The 18,409-nt window shown below is 44.6% G+C and overlaps 1 non-coding gene across 1 annotated transcript; it reads right to left on the reverse strand.

The window, feature by feature from the left end:
- Positions 1-12,719: 12,719 nt before the first annotated feature.
- Positions 12,720-12,792, reverse strand: trnar-acg. The gene has a single exon. It is a non-coding gene; the product is annotated as a tRNA-Arg (tRNA).
- Positions 12,793-18,409: the final 5,617 nt, after the last annotated feature.

The raw sequence follows: 18,409 nt of genomic DNA on the forward strand, positions 1-18,409 counted from the left end.
TCAGTGACATGGAACGTGAACTCTGTTTCTCTCCTCAGATTCTGCCTGACATGCAGAGAAATTCCAGCCATGTCGTTTTTTTTTTTGCCATTGCACTAACTTCATCCAGTTCATATTGAAATGGTGCTTGACTCTGTAATTAAGCATTTGGGAAAAATCTGATGTATCAATAGGCGCTGAAACATTGGCTATGATGCAATAGGCGCTGTCTGTCTCTCTCTCACACACATACACATGGTTATTTTATACATAACTTTGATTGGCTGTACTTTATCATCAGACCGGGGCCACTGATGTGTTCACTAATGCACTGCAGGTTGTAACTTTTTAAATTGCATAAATCTCTGTATTATTTGCATTTAAAATAAGTATACAATATGGGTGGACACAAAGACACTATGTGATGGTTAAAGTAATAGCATATCTGCCATTCAGGTTTTAATGCTTTGATTCTCTATTTTTAGCCCCATTATTATTAACGTCCCCGAAGACGTGTTTGTTAGGTGAATTGGACATTCTGAATTCCCCCTCAGTGTGCCCGAACAGGCGCCCGTGTGTGGCGACTAGGGGATTTTCACAGTAAATTAATTGCAGTGTTAATGTAAGCCTACTTTTGACCATAATAAAGGTTATTATTATTATTTCTGGGAACTCTGTACCTGTCGGTTCTAAGAGGCTGTTTCCTGTATTGCTATTTTGACCTATTCCAATTATTATTGTACAAAGTATTTTTCCGATTATGACCACACAAATACACGCTTATTCCAATGCTAGATCGGGTGCTGACTTTCTTATGCCTACGTAATGCATATATCAATAAATGTTGTTGCTCTCATGACAAGTTCGTGTGATCACTACTTTAGCATATATATCTGTCTATATTGGACCAGATCCTGTATCTGCGCTGTATTGTTTAATTCATTGATGGGATGGGAGCGTAGCTGGTTAGGTCAACATTGCTTTTCGATCTCTTGTTGTCCTTCAGAAGGTGGTGGTGAGTTGCCTCTTAAATCATCGCTGCAGTTCCTAACGTATAGGTATAGCCAGAGAGCTGTCAGGGAGGGAATTCCAGCCTATTGACCCAGCGAAAGTGATGTAACGGCGATATATTTCCAAGTCAGGATGGTGAGTGGCTTGAAGGTGATCACAGGTATCTGCTGCATTTGTCCTTCCAGGTGGCAGTGGTCATGGGTTTGGAAGGTGCTGCTGGAGGAACCTTGTTGAGTTGCTCTAGTGCATCTTTTAGATGGGACAGAAAGCTGCCATTATTCGTCGGTTGGCGGGATATAACGTTTTTGGAAGGGTTAGCAATCAAGCGGGCTCTTTTCTCCCGGATGGTGTCTTGCTTCTCGAATGCTGTTGGAGCTGCACTCATCCAGACACGTGGAGAGTATTCCATTACATTCCTGACTTGTGCCCTGGTGATGGTGGACAGGCTTTGGGGACAGGAAGTGAGTTACTCGCGGCAGCATTCCTCGCCTTCAACCTGTTCAGGTCGCAACAGTATTTACATGGCGAGTCCAGTTCAGTTTCCGGGCAACAGCAGCCCCCTGGAGGCTGATAATGGGGATTCTGTGATGGTAATGCCACTGAATGTCAAGGGGAGATGGTTAGATCTTCTCGTGTTCGAACGGGACATTACCTGTACTTGCCACTTTTTAGCCCAAGCCTGAATATAGTCCAGATCTTGTTGTATTCTGACATGGATTGCATCTAATGAGTCGCAAAAGGTGTTGAACATTGTGCAATCAAAGGCAAACATTCTCACTTTTGTCCTGTGATGGACGATAGGCCATTCATGAAGCAGCTGGATATGGTTGGGCACCAGACCACTACACTGAGGAACGTGGCAGCTTCCGGTAAAGCAATAACTGAACCAGTGCCTCAGGTAATACAAACAGTAACATGTTCTGGTTTAGTATCCGTGGAGATTGAATCTAGTGAAGTAACATTTGAGACATTAACTATTACAGTGGTTAGCACTATTCCTTCACAGCGTCAGGGCCCCAGGTTTGATTCACGGCTTGGGTCACTGTCTGCGTGGAGTCTGCACGTCACTGTCTGCGTGGGTTTCCTCCGGGTGCTCCGGTTTCCTCCCACATGTCCTGAAAGACGTGCTGTTAGATGAATTGGGTATTCTGAATTCTCCCCCTGTGTACCCGAACAGCTGCTGGAGTGTTGCGACGAGGGGCTTTTCACAGTAACTTCATTGCAGTGTTAATGTGAATCTACTTGTGACATTAAAGGTTATAATTTGTAATAATAACTGAGATATGATCCCATGCTGTACTAATTTCCAGAGTACTTAGTGTAATATAAAGCGGCCTTTGGTTCAGCATATTAACAGCTGAGATTGAGCCGAGTACAGTAACAACTGACACCTGCTGTCATAAAATCAGAAAGCTGACCTAACTTAATAGAATCAGAGACGGTGTCTGGTTAGATATGAATAGGGAGAGGGTCCTTGGCAGTAACAATGGAGGCAATCTCTGCTTCATGTAATGTCAGCAATCACGGTGTCGCTGCCATCAACTGGCCAAACGTTGCTATTGCAGTTACTGATTTATAAAATATATTTAATGAGATGTGGCCTCATTGGCGAGGCCCACATTTGTTGGCGATTACTAATTTCACGAACTGCTGAGTTACAGGGCCTCTATTTGCATTTTTAAAGCACACTATCAGCTGTAGCAGGATTGACATCTCAATTACTGACCCAGTGACATTACAGTTAACCCACTGCCATAGTCAGGGGAGTCTTCAGTGCAGAAGTAGGCTGTTTGGACAAATATGTATGTGTTGACCGTCTATAGGTGCGATTTGCTGAATACCATTCTTTTCCCGCAGTCTAGCATTGTTTTTCCCTTTGAGATAATAATCTAATTCCGCTTTGAAAGCATCAAGTGACCCTACCACCGCGACACAAACAAAGAGTCCAGTCCATCCTAACAACTCACTGAGTGAAAATGTTTCTCCTTATGTCTCCATGCTTATTTTCCTAATTCCTTCAATCAGGCACTCGGCCCTCCTGCCAGTGGGATAGGTTCCTCCATATCTACTCTGGAGAGAACCCTCATGATTTTGAATATCTTCGTCAGATCACGTCGTAACCTGCTCGTCAAGGGACATAGTCGCAACTTGTCCAATCTATCTTCCGAGATGAAGTTGCTCATCTCTGGAGCTATTCCCGTGAGCATTTTCTGCACCCACCCTAATGACTCACATTGTCCCGTAAGTGTGATACCCATACTGCTTCAGTTCAGTGGGTTCAGGATTTAATACAAGTTTAACATAACGTCCATTCCTCTGTATTTTATATACCCATTGATAATGTCCTTTAATAATTATTTTAATGACCGCGCTCTCAACTGTCCTATCCCCGTCAGTAATTTATCTACATATAAACAGGCCCCTCGGGTAAAAGCAAATTACTGCGGATGCTGGAATCTGAAACCAAAAGAGAAAATGCTGGAAAATCTCAGCAGGCCTGGCAGCATCTGTAAGGAGAGAAAAGAGCTGACGTTTTGAGTCCAGATGAACCCTTTGTAAAAGCTCCCTCTGATCCTGCATTGCCTTTTGAATTATTCCCTTTATTTTCTTTTGTCTTTCTGCGGTCTGCAAGACATATGAATTACTTCAAACTTTACTGCACTAACTTTAATCTGCCAATTTCCCACCCATTCCTGTGTTTGCTGTTTTGAAGTTGTACATTATCCTACGGATGGTTCGCAACACCGTCACATTGTGTATCATTCGCAGATGTTAAAATCTCCCCTATCAAACAAGGTCCAGGTCATTAATGTGTCATATATAAGGCCGCAATATAGATCCCTGGAAAATTCACCACAACATCCCTTCACTCCGAGAAACAGCTGATCCCTACAGCTAGTTGTTTCCTGGAAATTTCGTGTCCACCTTGCTACTGTCCATTTCACCTCAGGAGCTCCATTATTGCTCACATGGTGGCGCTGCAGCACGTTATCAAATGGCATTTGGAAGTTTATCAACAGCAATACTCAGATCAACCATCTTTGCTATTCATCAGAAAATTCAAGCAACTTAATTAAACATGATTTTCCCTTAATAAATCGTCGCACGGCTTAATTTATCAACAAAACACTGATATACCAGCTCATAGACTTCGCTGATGGTCCCAAAATTTAAACTGCAGATTAATGTGAGTTAAGGTCAGCGAAATTGCAAGGTGCCTCAATTTCTGTTAATTTATTTTTTTGATTATCTTATTTGAAAGGATGAATGTGGAGCCATGGGAACCACACGTTGCAATGTGATGATTTGTGCAAGTGAGTGGACCTAACAAACTAAACCTGACGTGAAATTAATCAAACTTACAATGCTGATTAATTATTCCACTTGCTAAAAAGGAAATGAACATTTACTGCTCTGCAACGTGTTTCACATTCATTTCCGATCCACAATATCCAATCTTAACGCTTTAGCATCATTTCCTCCCGACGCCTTCCAACCTCATAGAATCATAGAATCTTTAAAATGCAGAAGGCCATTCAGTCCATCGAATCATCATCGACCCTCTGCTAGAGCAGTAAAAAAAATCCTTGGGTGACATCTGGTGCAGGAATAAAAGAAAGCTGTTGAACATAAAATAAAATGTGTGGTGTTCCTGTGTAATATAAGAAAACCAGAATCTTAGAAATATATAAAGTATGAGCAGGAATCGGATATTCGGTCCTTCTAGCCTGCTTCGCCATTCAATAGTGTATCGGGTGATCCTCTATCTCGACACCAGACTCCAGCTCTGTCCCTTGACGTCTTTAGAGACGAGAAATTTATTCATTTCCTTCAGAAATATATTCGGTAATTTGTCCTCTGCAGCCACCTGTCGTAGATAATTCTGCATGTTCAAAACCTTTGAGTGAAACCTTTCTCCTCATCTCTGTCCTAAATGGCTCACTCTGAGACCGTGACCTCTTGTTGGCCACTCCCAGAGGAAACATCTTCCCTGCATCCAGTCTGTCCAGCCCTATCAGAATTTTATACTTCAACGAGATCGCCTCTCATTCTTCTAAACTCCATGGAAATCAGGCCTGGTTCATCCAATCTGTCCTCACACGATAATCCTGCCATTCCAGGCATCATTCTGATGAACAGTCACTGCACTGCCTCCATGGAAAGCATTTCCACTCTGAGGTAAGGTGTCTGAATCTGCTCCCAATATTCCAGGTGACGCCCACCAATACCCTGCATATCTGCTATAAGACAGCCTTGCTCCTGTTCGCAAGTCCTCTTGCAATTAAGGGCAACACACCACTTGCCCGCCAAACTGTTTGAAGCACCTGCATTCTTGTTTTCAGTGATAGATTCCGCCAAAGATCAAGTTAATTTAAAACATTCTGCAACTTTTGTTTGCAGAATTGCTCATAACAGTGAACTAAGTTTCTGAACGAAGAACCTGTGAGACGACGTTCATTGTTACGTCTGAATTGTACCAGTTGTTACATTGAGAACGCGTCAGTCAGTATTGGTTGTTGCAACGTGACAGGCGGTGGGATGCGCCACCTGGTGGTAGGTTTGAACGAATCTCTCTTCAAATTACGTCACAGACAGGGTAATGGTCCCAGTTGTCCCGGGGCCTTTGTGTGTTGACCTCAGCAGACAGCGCTGTCAGTCAGCTGCAGCCCATTCAATGTGAAAATTGTGATATTCTTTGGCGTATTCAGAAGAAAAGGAAACGAATGTTAACCTCTTTCGTTCCATAGAAATGTATATGAAGTACGAATGTGGAAGCATTGTTCTGGGTCTGACAATAAAAGTAGAACAGAAAAGTTCACATTTGGAGGTTGAACTGATACAATATAAGCTCAGCGGATTGAGCTTCTGTTACTTACTGCCCGACCCGATCTCCAGGAACCACTCCTATTTGTGGTTAACCCACACAGCAGACTGAAGAATTAATAGAAAGTTACCTCGTAAGGTTGATGGTTGCGTCGATATATTAGATTGATATATCAATCGATTGCTCGATAGATAGATACGTAGATAGACAGACAGATGGAATGAATATTAAAGCTGATAGCATTTTATCATTTTCAAGAACCCGTCGGACGGGCGGACTAATGGAGAGACTGGGTGAACCAACCCGAACTTAATACAACGTATAACGTAATACAAAGGATAGTCGCTTTTATAAATCGATCCTCACGGTTGATAGGAAACAAGTTCCGGGATGTTCATCCTGCTAACATGTGCAGTTTGATCGCTATGAATATCCAACATGATATTACCGCACTGACACAAACTCAGGGATTTCCATCCCAGAAAGCTCGCTCGGACAAGTCCAAGGTTTTTGAAAGTGTCTCTGACGGAATTTCTCCTTTGTGTTTCTATGGCTGTGTTAATCTGGCTGCTTATTTACTTTAATTGTTGGCTGTGTGTCTGTTTGAGAGATCAGTTTGTGGGTCGATCACTGTGTTTACCTGTCTCTGTGTCTATGTTTGTGCTGATTCTGTGCTGTAAACGAGGCTGCTGGGTGATGGACATATTCACTTACTTTCACCATTAGCAACTCAGGCTAATATGCACTCAAAAATCATGTCAACGAATGTTGGAATTTATTGCAGTGTCTGTGCATGTCTGGATGATGTTTTCGTACATGTTGTTGCACGTGGCAGTGTGTAGGCGGTTGTGCTGTCCCCAGGAGGGCGCTCTCTGATCACGTATCAAACATCACCGACCCGTTCCAGAGGAAGCGGCCGCTTTAAGACGTGAAGGTGGGCGGAGCGAAGAAATCGGATTCGAACTCATAACATCTCGCTAATTGTTTTATCTCTGCCAATTACAGGGCTGGTCCAGTCAGTGATACCTGTCTCTGTATCTGGAGTTCAGATTCGAACCATGGGGCTGATACTCTACCTGTCTCTGGTTATTGTCCTGATGACAGGTTGGTTATATTGAACCTCTGTACAAAATCCTCCAATTCCCAAATGGGTTCTTATTTCCATCTTCGGGTGCTCATCCTCCTCATGATTCTCCTTCTAACCAGCTTTTTCTTTTTAGGGATGAGTAAGGGAGACTCGGTGTCTCAGGAAGAACAACGAGTCGACGCAGAAGAGGATGAAGATTCAGCCATACCCTGCAGTTACTCGGTATCGAGTTCAGCTGCAAGCTATTACCTCTTCTGGTATCGCCAGTATCCACACCGAGCTCCTCAGTATCTGCCCAGAGCCGATAGTTATGGGTTCAACGAAACGGCTCCCGGCTTTGAACGTTTCAGCGGGAAACTCAACCCGACACAAAGCACTTTTCACTTGTCCCTGACAGATTTGAAGATGACAGACAGCGCCGTGTATTACTGCGCGCTGAGACCCACAGTGGATGAGGGCCCGGTGGGGCTCATACACAAACTGGCGCAATTTCCGTATCAAGAAGGCACAAGGAGTTGCATTGGTACAGATAATAAACGGGACAATTCAGCTCCATCTGAATGGGTTTCCCTCAATTAGGTCAATGGTTCTCACTGTTGGGCCATTTGACATTTGGCGGTCATATTACCCCAGAATCAAATTCCATAATTTCCCGATCCCATTTATATAAACCTGCCGATCCCGGAGGATCATTTCATCAATCTGTATTTGTGAAACTTCTTGATCAGGTGGTAATCTACCATGCAGCACTTTTTAAAAGTGATCAAATTCAGAGTTGTCACTGTTTATATTTCCTGGGGTACAAGTGATGACTGACTGAAATCAGTACTTTACCGGTACAAGAGACCCCAGTGGAAGCGCATCTTGGTGTAGAGTTGGATGACTATTTATCCCGTGTACCCTTAAAACAGTAATTATTAATTATGTTTGTGCACTGAATGGCCTCGTTAACATCTGTGTGTGAGGCTGATTTTAAAATATTTATTTTATCATTCACATTTTTGGGGAGGAATATCTACCTCAGGAAAGATGTGAAAGTTGAGGTCGAAGGAAAACGATTTCAACCGAGCAAGTGACAGAATGACGGCAATGTGAGAAAGGCAAACACACAGCCAGGGATGGAATGTGATTGGAGAGAACGCGCCCTAATAAACGCTCAACTGACAGTGATTGGCCCTCAGCTGACGTCAGAGCTGAGAGACCAGCCAATCGTAGTACTGACAAACGCCCCTCAGTTTCCCACGAATTGATCTGCCTTTACTCTTTGCCTCTGATCTGGGTTTGCACTTTGATATGAGACTAGAAGCAACAACATATTTGAAACAGTGTCGCTGTTTACTGTCCAATCAGGAACCATGTGCTCCCTGTGTGCTTTACTGATAATAATGGTCTTGCTGCCCGGTGAGTCTGAGCTCAAATCCTCAGTCTGTGTTTCATGGATTATATTTACTCACAGATTTATGACACATTCTATATGTTGTTACAGGAACCAGTGGCCAAGATTCGGTTTCCCAGGAGCCGCCTGAATTAACGGTTCAGGAAGGACAGACAGCAATATTGAACTGCAGTTACAAAGCAAAATATACTGGCGAGACTCTCTTCTGGTACATCCAGTATCCAGGGGAAGCTCCGAGATATCTACTGAAGAAATATAGCACGGGGAAGGGAGAAAGGTCTTCAGATTTCCCTGGCCGGTTTACTGCTGATTTAGACCAGGATAAGAAAACGGTTCCCTTAAATATCACCGGGGTCTGTGTCTCTGACTCTGCCGTGTATCTCTGTGCGCTGAGCCCCACACTGTTACAGAGGCACAGTCAACCCGTACAAAAACCGGCAATGCACTTTCACATCCTCTCACGGAATCCGATCTTTCACCTGGATTGTGAAGTGTTAATGTAAACAAAGCAATGTTATAAAGAGCAGCTAACCCTAATTATTTGTTTCTGTAGTGCTGAACGTGTATCATTGTCTGCTAAATCCATTTTTATAGTAGTTTCTGTGCTTTGCGAGCAGCTCTCCAAATGCCACCGTCATCACAACACTAAATAGCATCCATCTGTGCCCTGTCTCAAAGATACGCTCAGTAACAGGACTAACATTCGCTTTCACGCCCTCTCTGTGTCACAGAGAGCGACGGTTGTTCGTCGTTTAGTTGTTTCGAGATATATGTCAGATTTGGGGATATTCGGGGAAATAAGGGATATGAGGATGGTGCAGGAAAGTAGATTTCAGGTCGAACAACTATGATCTGTACAATTGCAGAGCACCCCCATGTGAATGGGCAAATCGTCCACTGCAGATCCTGCTCCTCATCATCTGATGTTCTTGTGTTCAGTTCATTGTTCTGAAAACAGGTGCAAGTGGTTCCGGGCTCCTCGCTCTGACGTAACAAAGAAACGGATCTAATTGGATGAACTGTAGGACACAGGAGCTTTGAGCTGATTGGGTGTCTCCTGCTGGCTCTGTCGGGAATGAACCAATCGGTAGTGAGGCCGGATATTACTCACATCTTCTGAACTCTGGACTGCAACAATTCAGCTGCAACTCACTGAGTTCAAATCCACTACCATCTCTGAACATGTTGTGTATTACCTTTTACATTTTACAGCTGCAACTCACTTAACTGGTAAGTTCCCAAGGGGCACAATTTCCAGACAGCTCGCGATACTTACATTGTGATCCACACTTAACTGTAATATATACAATTCCATGATTGCATGATTTCTAACAAAGTAATACAAAGTTTAAGCTCGGATTTCTATTTTTTGCAGCTGTTATCGGTGCAGATTCGGTTTCACATGAACCGGTTACAGCGACAAAGTTTGAAGGATAATCGATAACTATTGATTTCAGCTATTCGACCACAGCTGATACATATTATTTGCAATTTTACCGTCAGGACCGGGACGAAGCCCCCATATTCTTGATCTACATTCCTAATTACGGAGATATTTTCCAGAGCAGTGGGCGTGGGGAGTCGATTTTCTGCATCTTTGGACAGTTCGAAGAGTGAGGGTAATTTCAACATCCGGGAACTGCTGCTGTTTGACAGCGCGGTGTAGTACTGCGGACTGAGAGACAGTGACAGCAACTAGAGGGAGTCTGGTACAAAATCACTGTCGCAGTGTGACACGGTGAATGGAACTGGGTACAGATTGGGAGATAAACCTGCAGATTGTTCTCATTTGAAAATATTGAAATAAGTATGACGCCGAAAGTAATAGTGCTGCATTGGGAAAGTTCTGTTCCATTCCATTCACATTAAATACATTCTAGACAGAATGAAAAGAAGTGTTTGGAGCATTTGTACCTTTTTGTAAATGAACGATGTTGAGAAAGAAATGTTGAAAATAATACTTAACGATGTGATGTAGCGGTTACAGGAAGTAACACAAGTAAATGCAGCCGCAGCAGCAGGTATACAAGCTGGATTCAAAAACCGTTTCTTCCCCGCCGTTACCAGACTTCTGGATGACCTTCTTATGAACTGAACTGACCTCGTGTGGTGACAAAAGATGATGGTGAAAGACGAGTTTTGTTGTAATGTCGATGAATGCCGCCTGACTCCCTGAGTTGTTGCAGTAATTTCCCCTTTCGCCCCATAAGTTAGATTGATTTTCGATGGCAATGACAGTATGCTTCTGTTCCTTTCGCGGGGCTCGTTGGTCTAGGGGTATGATTCTAGTTGTCGGAATTTGCGAGAGGTCCCGGGTTCAAATCCCGGACGAGCCCTTTGATGAAGTTTTCCGTTGGTCAACCAACTTGTTTTCTTCATTTCTTTGCGGCGCAGACGACGGGATTCATTCACATTGGGGTTGCTTTGAGAAGCTGAGCTCACACTGCAGGGAACCAAGGCAGGAACCAATTTTCCCGAGAAAATCGAGAAATTTTGGCAAAGCTTGTCGATGTGTGGGCATTCACATCTCTATTGACTAATTCTGGTGGATTCAGGCAACTCTCTGTCCCTTTTATTTTATCAGTTCAACAATTTCAGACTGTGAACTCTCTCCTCCCCCTCCACCACCTGTTTATTGCCATCACCTTATTTTCATTCCTTCCATTGATATGTTTTACCCTCAGCATTGCCCCCCCCCCCCCCCCCCCCAGCACATACCATCCTACTTCAGCAATCTGATCCCTGTTTGTAATTGTTCTCTGACACACTGCTTACCTTTGTTCTGCCATTAACACATTCTGGCCTCTTAATGCGCCATCAGCACCTTTCTTAGCCTTTTTATTTCTGTCCCAGACATTTTCGTCATTTTCCATCTATTGCTGACACTCTATCGAGGCCCAATAGGGCCCGCCACCCCCGCCCCAGCCACAATAGTCTGAATCTGACCCTATTTCCCGTTCTCCACCTTTGACAAAGAGTCAACTTGACTGGAAACATCAGCCATCGTCTCGCTCCCCAGAACCTATCAGACCTGCTGAGATTTGCCAGTGTTCTTGTTTCCGATTGAAGCATCCGCAGTAAGTTGCATTTGTCGTTCATTTATGTTTGGGATGGGGATTAAATACGTTCATCTGCATTTGGAAATCGATGTAATTCTGTTGTGGATGAACTTGCTGCTGATATCCGAACTGAGCCAAAATAGTAAGATCCTTTTCTTCTCATTGCCTGTGGAAAATTCAGTACTTGTGACTTAATGTAGAATCAATTTTAGTGGCTCATGTGAGACGAAATCTAATTTTCCTCCAACATCCGAGATTCCGGCAATATTAAGGATCAGACGTATTTTGTGCAAACGTTCCTCCAGGAATTGCTAAATGTTTGATGTTTCTGCCCGGTTTCGAACCGGTGTGTGAAGCGAATGTGATAACCACTACACTACAGAAACCGCTGCCAATCAATGGATGTGCGAAATCTACAACCTCACCGCACGGCAAATTCTAATGGTGAGGCTGAGAGACCTGGTCACTTATTACAAGACAACAGCTTTTTCTTTCAAAAAAACAGATGTCTCAACATATAAAACAATGAGATGTCGAACTTAATATAAGTTATATTTAGCTTCGGCTCGGTTTGAAATATGTGCTTCACGAGATGGGGGAACACAAGTGCATTGTGCAAACTTTCCTCACTCAACATGAGAAGCAGTTGATGTGTCTACCCGGTATCCACCATGGGACCTTTCGCGTGTTCGGGGAATGTGCTAAGCACTACACTACAGAAATCGCTGGGAGTTCCGCAATCAGTGGACGTGTGCAATGTTGAACCTCAATGTGGTGCTGCAGCTTCTAATGGTTCCGCTGAGAGGCCATGTCACTTATTACAAGAAGACAGCCGTTTCTTTAAAACCGATGTCTCAACTTATCAATGTATCAGATATTGAACTTTGCTGAACTTATATGTTTTGCTTGAAGTGGAAGTTAAATTGAGAAGACAGGGCTTTCATAAATAACGACAGCTGATTTAAGGGCAGCACGGTAGCATGGTGGTTAGCATAAATGCTTCACAGCTCCAGGGTCCCAGGTTCGATTCCCGGCTGGGTCACTGTCTGTGTGGAGTCTGCACATCCTCCCAGTGTGTGCGTGGGTTTCCTCCGGGTGCTCCGGTTTCCTCCCACAGTCCAAAGATGTGCGGGTTAGGTGGATTGGCCATGCTAAATTGCCCTTAGTGTCCTAAAAAAATAAGGTTAATGGGGGTTGTTGGCCATACGTGGCCATAGGTATATGTGGGCTTGAGTGGGGTGATCATTGCTCGGCACAACATCGAGGGTTGTGCTGTACTGTTCTAATTCTAATACATTGCTCTGCATCATGAACCAGCTGTCCAACCCACTGAACTAAAGGGGATGGCGAAACTAGGAGCTGAGAGCCAGCCAGGAGTCGAACCTGGAATCTCCTGATTCGTAGTCAGACACGTTATCCATTGCGTCACTGGCCCATAGCGGTGCATGGCTTCTGTTATTCCTCGTCGATGAAGACCAGTTACGAGATTGAGGTAATATTCAGCAGCAGACTAAACTAGAAGTACGAGATGTTTCTGCCGGTTTCGGGCTGGGGACCTTTTGCGTGTTAGGGGAATGTGATAACCACTACACTACAGAAACTGCTGGCAATCAACGGACGTGTGTGATGTACAACGTCACTGTGTTGCTGCAGATTCGAATGGTGAGGCTGAGAGTCCACGTCACTTATTACAAGTCAACAGCTGTTTCTTTAAAAAACAGATGTTTCAACATATAAATCTATGAGATGCAGAAATTATTTCGAACTTAACATAAGTTATTTTTTTGGTTAAGCTCGGTCTTAAATTTGTGTTCTTTAGTCCCGAGGTATTGAACCTGGGACCCTAGAGCTGCAAAGCAATTGTCCTAACCACAATGCTACCGCACTGCAGATTACAGGGTCAACGGCAGGGTTCTGATGAATGTGGAGGAACAGAGTGACCTTGGGGTTCATGTCCACAGATCTCTGAAGATTGCCACTCACGTGGATAGAGCCGTGAAGAAGGCCTGTTGTCTTGTAATAAGTGACCAGGTCATGCTGCAACAGTACATGACCCTGGTGAGACCACATTTGGAGTATTGTGTGCAGTTCTGGACACCTCACTCTTGGAAGGCTGTGGAAGCATTGGAAAGGGTGAAAAGGAGATTTACCAGGATGCTGCCTGGTTTGGAGGGTAGGTCTTCTGAGGAAAGGTTGAGGAAGCTAGGGCTTTTCTCTTTGGAGCAGAGGAGGATGAGAGATGAGTTATTGAGGTTTAGAAGATGATGAGGGGGATAGATAGAGTGGGCGTTCAGAGACTATTTCCTCGGGTAGATGTAGCTGTTACAAGGGGGCATAACTATAAGATACAGGGTGGGAGATATAGGAGGGATGTCCGACGTAGGTTCTTTACTCAGAGAATGGTTAGGGTGTGGAATGGACTGCTTGTTGTGATAGTGAAGTCAGACACTTTAGGAACTTTCAAGCGGTTATCGAAATGAAATGAAAATCGCTTATTGTCATGAGTAGGCTTCAATAAAGTTACTGTGAAAAGCCCCTACTCGCCACATTCCAGCGCCTGTCCGGGGAGGGTGGTACAGGCTGTGCTGCCGGCCTGCTTTAAAAGCCAACGATTTAGCTGAGTGAGCTAAACCAGCCCCATTGAATGGGCACATGGAGCACACCACAATTACAGGGAGTGGGAAAGCTTGAGCTTGGTTTCGGACAAAGCTCGGCACAACATCGAGGGCCAAAGAGCCTGTTCTGTGCTGTACTGTTCTATGTTCAAGGTCGGAATCGAACCCAGGTACCTGGTTCTTGAGGCAACAGTGCTAACTACCGAACCACCCCCGTAACCTGCCTGTTATCCCAATTCTGGTGTGTGTTACTCTGTTACTGTTATTATTAGACAATAACCTGCCTGTTATTCCAATTCTGGTGTGTGTTACTCTGTTACTGTTATTATTAGACAATAACCTATCTGATATTCCAATTCTGGTGTGTGTTACTCTGTTACTCTTATAATTAGACACTAACATGAGGGCAAGATGCAAGATAGCAATAATATTTTGAAGTTCTGTGTTACAATAAGTGTCACTGGGAGGTGTGATAAAATAAGAATGGAAACATTATGACAAAGGGCGGCACGGTGGCAGTGATTAGCACTGCTGCCTCATGGTGCTGAGGACCCAGGTTTGATCCCGGCCCCGGGTCACTGCCATGTGGCTTTGCACATTCTCCCGTGCCTCCGTGGGTCTCGCCCCCACAACCCAAAGATGTGCAGGCTAGGTGGATTGGCCACTCTTTTGAGGTCCACCAACAAAATTGAACAAAGGAAACAAAGGAAATATTCGGGCAGTGCCTCAAACTGGAGTGGCCCTTTTGCTTTGTCCCTAAGTTTGTTTCCTTTGTTCTATTTACCTTGCATCGTGCCCTCCTATTATTGTCTAATAATAATAGTGACAGAGGAACATACACCAGAATTGGAATAACAGGTAGGTTATTGTCTAATCATGACAGAGTTACGGGGGTGGCTCGGTAGTTAGCACTGTTGCCATAAGGACCAGGTACCTGGGTTCGATTCCGACCTTGGGTCAGTGTCTATGTGGAGTTCACACATTCTTCCCGTGGCTGCGAAGATTTCCTTCCACAGTCCAAAGCTGTGCTAAATTATTCCTGCGTGGGGTTACGGGTTAGGGTAGGGGTTTGGCCAAGGGAGGGTGATCTTGCAGAGGGTCAGTGTAGATTCACTGGGCCAAATGGCCTCCTTCAGAACTGTGGGGATTCTATGATTCTCCACTGGATCCAAAGATGTGTTCACTCACACACTGCAGCCTGACTCTGATTATGGGAAGAGACACTGTCTTTTTTACTCTCAAAGTGAGTGAATCCTTTGCTGTTTCCCCTCTGGGCCCCATCTCCACTATTATTGTCTGATTGTCCCACTGAGACTCTCACTGTTATTATTGGACAATCAGCCAGTCAGCCTGAGCCTGTGGCTGCTCTCACCATCTGTCACCGTCACAATGCCCGGGTGAGTGACGGTAGCTCTCGGCCAATAGGAAGATAAGGGGCAGGACTGGAGGTCCGGCCGGGAGCGGCTGGTCCTCCAACCAATCGGAGTGAATGAGGGGCGGGGTCCGCTGTGACTGAAGCATGCGCAGTGTGGGTAATGGCGAAGGAGACGAGCGTGTTGTTGAGATACGAAATTGGTAACAGGCGTTTAACAATATGGAGGCAGCGAGAGATCGCGGGGGTGGGCGGGAACGTTGTGTGAAGCTGTTGTAAGCTGTAATCCTCGGAAAAGAGTTTACGGGACCCTGTTTGTACCGAGCGGAGCTGCAGCTCCTCATTTCAGTTCGGGTTAACGGCCGCCACCTTTATTGTATGTGTATCAGGGCGCATGCGCGTTTCTCATCTTTGTCGGGGCGATGTTTCAATAAGTGGGAGGAGCTTGTTCCCCATTGTTCAGAATGGAGACAACTTGTCCATCAAATTGGATTAGTCTTTGAGTCCCAATGTCTTATTGATGATGCAAAGCGGTGGCAGAGATGGAAAGAAAAGGAAGCCAATCCTGCTCTCCAGATCTAACTGTCTCATTGGACATCCTGCCCCATGTGTCCAAAGCTCTGTGGCTCTGTTCCGTCACATGAAGACCCAGATAGAAATCCTGAGTAGACGTCACCCTCAAATCGAGGGACTGCTGATGACAAGAGGATCAGTGTGCAGTGGGGGGGGGGGGGGGGTGGAGGAGGTATGAGCGGGGTATGAGCGGTCACCCTGGACTCATAAGCAGGAGGGGAGAATGTTGTGAATTTCTATCCTGGACTGACAGTGATTAATTTTGGAAACTCCTTTTGCAGGGGATTAGTAGGGGAAGGTTTACACACAGCAAATTCAAACCAGGATTTCTTGAATTTTATTTCTGGATTGACAGTGATGCCTTTGTAAACATCTTTCACAGGAGCTTAGAAAGGGATTTGCAGACAGGAAACTCACAACCAATCCTCACATCAAATTTTAACACCGCTGTTTGAGTTACCTGGAGATTATTGACCTTTGTGTGGAAGCATTGAGTTCCATATCATTATCACTCATTAAAATGTCTACCTCCTATCTCCCCTGTAGATCTTGTTCACAATCTTAAATCTGTGTCCCATAATCCTTTTACAATCTACTGATGGGAACAGTTTCTAAAAATCTTTTGCTGGGTTTGCCGTTGTGGTTTCTGATGCCTGGGTCGATGCCGGGTGGTCCGTCTGGTTTCATTCCTTTTTCATGTTTTTGTTGTGGTTGAATCAGCTTGGACCAGTCCATTTAGGGTCCAGAACACAATTGAAGTCTCCTCCAAGAATCAATTGATCTGTATCCAGGTCTGGGATGGATTCCAACAATTTTTTTTACAAATCTTTCTATGAGATCCCCTCATTAAAAAAAAAGATTGAGAAGCAGAATTAGGCCATTCAGCCCATCGAGTGTTTGAGTTTGCTCTGCCATTCGATCATGGCTCATATGTTTCTCATCCCCATTCATCTTGTATTGTAGCTCTCTTGAAATGAATGCGAACATTGCATTTGCCTTTCGAACTGCCAACTTTCCTTTATTTGTTCTTGGGATGTGGGTGTTGCCTTGACCCAATGTTACTAATCGTAATCAGTTTGCAAAACATAATTTATATCAAAAATATCCATTTCAATGGCGGGTTTATTACCCAACATACCCAACACAGTTGAGAATGTGCTCTATCCATATGACAAAAGCTTCTCATACATGCGCAGAGTCAGTCTGTGACTGGAGCATGCGCCGTTCAGGTTGTCGATGACGGTGCGAGGAGCAGGAAAGAAACAATCGATCGACTTTCGGGATTGGAGCCGGTGGGTGGCCGGGGAGCAATAGAAGCTGCAGAGTGAGCCGGGAGGCTTCATAAATACCCCGTGGGGGCTTCAACTCCTGAGGAAAATGTTAATGGTTTTTAATTTTTTTTCTGAAACAGCACTGAACAGAGTGAGAGCTGAGCGGTGACAGGCCCGGGTTACCGGCCGCCATCTTTACAGAGGACAAGGTGCCACAGGGAAGGGGCTGGTTTAGCACAGTGGGCTAAGACAGCTGGCTTGTAATGCCGAACAGGGCCAGCAGCGCGGGTTCAGTTCCCGTACCAGCCGTCCCGAACAGGTGCTGGAATGTGGTGACTAGGGGCTTTGCAAAGTAACTTCATTGAAGCCTACTTGTGACAATACATGATTATTATTATTATGTGCTGCGAGTCTGGACAGGATGCCAACTCTCCCGGATTGACTGACTGGAGTCTCCATGATTTTATTTTATTCATTTGTGGGAGTCACTGGCTGGGCAAACATTTATTGCCCATCCCTAATTTCCCTTAAACCGAGTGGCATTTCAGAGGACATTTAAAGAGTCAACCACATTGCTGTGGTTTGGAACCGTGTCGGCCAGACCAGGTATGGATGGCAGATTTTTTTTTTCTGTTCATTCATGGGATGTGGGTGTCGCTGGCTGGGCCAGCATTCACTGCCCAGCCCTAATTGCCCTTGAACTGAGAGCATCTCAGGGAGCATTTTAAGGGTCAACCAGCTGACTGTGGATCTGGAGTCACATGTAGGCCAGACCAGGTAAGGATAGAAGATTTCCTTCACTGAAGGACAGGAGTGAACCTGGTGGGTCTTTGCAACAATTGACAATGGTTTCATGGTCATCAGTAAACTTTCAATGAATTCAAATTTTACCTTCTGCCTTGGTGAGATTCACACCTGGGTGTCTGGAAAATCATTGGGACAGTAAAGAAGATTTTTGAACATTTCTCTTCAGTGGATATAAAAATATTGAAAATGGGATAAAGGTTGATTGGCTGACAGTCAATCGCTGTCCTGTAAGGTAATGAGTCCTTTTGCTTCCCAATTGGCCGTGGAAGGCAGTGTGTCACAAGGATGGATGTGTTGACCGATTAATGGCTGGAGGATGGGAGCAGGTCATGTGATCAAACCTCCAGGAATACATTTAATTAAAGTTGGTGAGGAGAGAATGTTGTGACTTTCAATCCTGAACTGACAGTGTGG

This window comes from Scyliorhinus canicula, unplaced genomic scaffold (genome assembly GCF_902713615.1).
Source record: "Scyliorhinus canicula unplaced genomic scaffold, sScyCan1.1, whole genome shotgun sequence".
NCBI lineage: Eukaryota > Metazoa > Chordata > Chondrichthyes > Carcharhiniformes > Scyliorhinidae > Scyliorhinus > Scyliorhinus canicula.